This window comes from Pan troglodytes, chromosome 8, assembly GCF_028858775.2.
Source record: "Pan troglodytes isolate AG18354 chromosome 8, NHGRI_mPanTro3-v2.0_pri, whole genome shotgun sequence".
Classification (NCBI taxonomy): domain Eukaryota; kingdom Metazoa; phylum Chordata; class Mammalia; order Primates; family Hominidae; genus Pan; species Pan troglodytes.
Genome location: NC_072406.2, coordinates 34,405,095 through 34,409,208, shown reverse-complemented (window position 1 = coordinate 34,409,208; position 4,114 = coordinate 34,405,095). Strand labels below are relative to the sequence as shown.

The 4,114-nt window shown below is 44.1% G+C and overlaps 1 long non-coding RNA gene across 1 annotated transcript; it reads left to right on the top strand.

Annotated features, from left to right (window-relative positions):
• Positions 1-1,845: 1,845 nt before the first annotated feature.
• On the top strand, positions 1,846-3,334 carry LOC129136260 (uncharacterized). Its single transcript, XR_008537735.1, has 2 exons — positions 1,846-2,022; positions 3,046-3,334. It is a non-coding gene; the product is annotated as an uncharacterized LOC129136260 (long non-coding RNA).
• The last annotated feature ends 780 nt before the right edge of the window (positions 3,335-4,114 follow it).

Here is a 4,114-nt window from a genome sequence, read left to right as displayed (position 1 = left end):
GTAGCTAGCACTATAGGTGCAGGCCACCATGCCTGGCTAATTTTTTTTTTTTTTTGAGGTGGAGTTTCACTCTTGTTGCCCAGGCTGGAATGCAGTGGCACGATCTCGGCTCACCGCAGCCTCCGCCTCCCAGGTTCAAGTGATTCTCCTGCTTCAGCCTTCCCAGTACCTGGGATTACAGGCATGCGCCACCACGCCTGGCTAATTTTTGCATTTTTAGTAGAGACGGGGTTTCTTCAAGTTGGTCACGCTGGTCTCAAACTTCCGACCTCAGGTGAATTGCCCACCTCAGCCTCCCAAAGTGCTGGGATTACAGGCGTGAGCCACCGTGCCTGGCAATGCCTGGCTAATTTTTTAATTTTTTTGTAGAGAAAGGCTCTTGCTACCTTGTCCAGGCTGGTCTTGAATTCCTGGGCTCAAGTAATCCTCCTGTCTTAAGCTTCCCAAAGTGCTGAGATTACAGGCTTGGGCCACCGTGCCTGGCCTACATCATCTTTATACTAAGAGGAAGAGCAGTCAATATAATTCAGTTTTTTTCCTCATTATGCCATTGATAAACTAACCCTGAGAAGGCATGCCTCTTTTTTTTTTTGAGACAGGGTCTTGCTCTGTCGCCCAGACTGGAGTGCAGTGGCACAATCTCGGCTCACTGCAACCTCTGCCTTTTGGGTTCAAATGATTCTCCTGCCTCAGCCTCCAGAGTAGCTGAGACCACAGGCGTGCACCGCCATGCCCAGCTAATTTTTGTATTTTTAGTAGAGACAGGGTTTCGCCATGTTGGCCAGGCTGGTCTCGAACTCCTGGCCTCAAGTGATCTGCCTGCCTCAGCCTCTCAAAGTGCTGGGATTACAGGCATAAGCCACCGTGCCTGGCTTGGCATGTCTCTTTTTGTATTGACCAAACTTCTAAATGAGAAAACTAACTCCCAAAACAGACTCAAGTAACTCCTATTAGTTGTTTTGATTTTATTGGGTTAAAATTTGAGGAAAATGCTGGGCGCTATGGTGCACACCTGAGTGGTAGTCCCAACTACTCAGGAGGCTGAGGCAGGAGAATTGCTTGAACCCAGGAGTTTGAGGCTTCGGTGCATGATGATTGCATCTGTGAATAACCACTGCACCCCAGCCTGGGCACCATAGCAAGACCCTGTCTCTAAACATATTTAGAACACACACACACACACACACACACACACACACACACACACACACAAAAGGCCATGTGCAGTGGCTCAGCCTGTAATCCCAGCAATTTGGAAGGCTGAGGCAGGCGGATCACAAGGTCAGGAGTTCGAGACCAGCCTGACCTTTGTAGTGAAACCCCGTCTTTACTAAAACTACAAAAATTAGCTGGACATGGTGGTGCGTGCCTGTAGCCCCAGCTACTCGGGAGGCTGAGGCAGGAGAATCGCTTGAACCCAGGAGGCGGAGGTTGCAGTGAGCTGAGATTGTACCACTGCACTCCAGCCTGGGCAACAGAGTGAAGACATCTCAAAACAAAACAAAACAACCCCCCCTCCCACAAAAAACACAAAAAAACCAAAATCAAAACAAAAAAACTTGAGGAAAATATAGTCGTCCCTCCTCTGCAGTTTCGCTTTCCAAGGTTTCAGTTACCCAAGGCCAACTGTGGTCTGAAAATACTAAACGGCAAATTCCAGAAATAAACCATTCACAACTTTTAAACTGCTTGCCGCACTGAGTAGCATGATGAAATAATGGCGGTGGTTGGGGGGGGGGTCCCTTCTCTGTCCCACCCTGTACAAATCATCCCTTTGCCCAGCGTATTCACATTGTGGATGCTACCTGTCTGCTAATCATTGACATATTCTGCTCCTGACATCCAACCATCAAGATGGTCATGGCTCTGTGATCCAGGATCACCTGAAGCAGATCATCCTTTCTCTGACGTATTATCAGAAGGTCAGTAGTTGCCTAACATGACATCACAATGCCCGTCATTCACCTTACTGCATCTCACCAGGTAGGCATCGTATCATCTCACGTCATCACGAGAAGAACGGTGAGTATAGAACAGTAAGATATTTTGAGACAGAGAATACATTTGTGTAACTTTTATTGCAGTATATTGTTAGAATTATTCTATTTTATTATTAGCTATTATTGTAGCTTTTTTTTTTTTTTGAGATGGAGTCTTGCTCTGTGGCTCAGGCTGGAGATGCAGATGGAGTGCAGTGGTGCAATCTCTGCTCACTGCAACCTCCTCCTTCTGGGTTCAAGCAATTCTCCTGCCTCAGCCTCCCCAAGTAGCTAGGATTACAGGTGCCTGCCACTATGCCCGGCTATTTTTTTTTTTGTATTTTTAGTAGAGATGGGGTTTCACTATGTTGGCCAGGCTGGTCTTGAGCTCCTGACCTCAAGTGATCCGTCTGCCTTGGCCTCCCAAAGTGCTAGGACTACAGGTGTGAGCCACCAGGTCTTGACCTATTACCTATTATTAATCTCTTACTGTGCCTAATTTATAAATTAAACATCATAGATTTGTATGTATAGGAAAAAAAACATATATACATAGGATTCAGTACAATCCACGGTTTCAGACTTCCACTGGGGGGTCTTGGAATGCATCCCACAAAGATAAGCAGGGGGCTGTTGGACCATAATTAGAGCTAAGTGAACCATACATTCTTTCCCTGAAGGAGATAAAGTCCCCCAAAATCAAAGACAGTTTAGAAAGGATAACCTAGGACATCAAATACCTTTCAGGTTTACCATTTTTTTCTTTTCTTAACTAATTTTTTTTTTTTTGGTGAGTGGGGGAGGTTTGGTTTAGGGCGGAATAACTGATCTTTATCTATCTAGACATCAAGTGCTTCTTTTCTTGGTTGCAATTTCATCACCTAAACTGACTCTGTGTATATAAACATTGCTCTTCTTTAATAGAAACCTGATGAACTTCAAAATTTATTTGAAATATGTATTCAATATAAACCACTCTTCATTTCTTGCAAAAGTAGAGTAACACAGCAGCCTCCACATATTTTTTTCAAAATTATTTTCTGTTCTCTCATCTCATTTTTCATAGCACCCCTGCTCAGACTGAATGGGAATACTGATAAACATGAAAACATGCTCAACGTCTCTAATAATCAAAGAAATACATATTGAAATGAGATGCCACTGTTTCTTCTATCACTGGGACTGAAATGAAAGGTATTCATCATATCCTTTGCTGGTGAGAAAGCCGGACGGAGAAAGATCAGAGAGAGCGCCACCCCCATTCCCCACAGCGTTCCAGCTCTGGCCCTGCTCTGTGGCTGCCCCTCAAGCCTGAAAATCACCTCATATTCTTACAATAAATCCCTTCTCCTCTCTTGCTTCCATTTTTCTTTACTTATTTGCAAGTAAAGAGTGTTAACTAATCTAATGATTTTTTTTTGGCTTTCATTTCAACCTGTTTTCTCTCTTTTCTTTCTTTCTTTCTTTCTTTTTTTTTTTTTTTTTTGAGACAGAGTCTAGCTCTGTTGCCCAGGCTGGAGTGCAATAGCGTGATCTCAGCTCACTGCAACCTCCGCCTCATAGGTTCAAATGACTCTCCTGTCTCAGCTTCCTGAGTAGCTGGGATTACAGCTGCCTGCCACCATGCCCGGTTAATTTTTGTATTTTTTTGTAGAGACAGGGTTTCATTATGTTGGCCAGGCTGGTCTCAAACTCCTGATCTCAAGCGATCTGCTCTGCTCAGCCTCCCAAAATGCTGGGATTACAGGCATGAGACACCGTGCCCAGCCATGTTTTCTCTTTATAGTATTTGTTACTTCTACAAATTGATCACTTGGAGTTTTTTGCCTTGACCGTCTTAAGGATATCTAATGGCTTCCTAATTTTTCTCCCCTGGATCCTGCATTGGATCATTTTCAGTTGTAGGCCTTTTCTGTGAACTTCTGTGTATTTTTCCCTTTTCCTTTGTCTAAGTGTGATTTTGCAGAGCTCACATTTTTTCCTCCTCCCTTTTCTGAGCTTCAAACAAAAGGTAAATCTGTTCACGCTTGATGATTGCTGACAGACTAAAGTATTCACTGCCCTTGGCTCTATTCATTATATACTTCTTACAGCCATAGCTGGGGGCAGATTGATATGCTCAGACCCCTACTCAT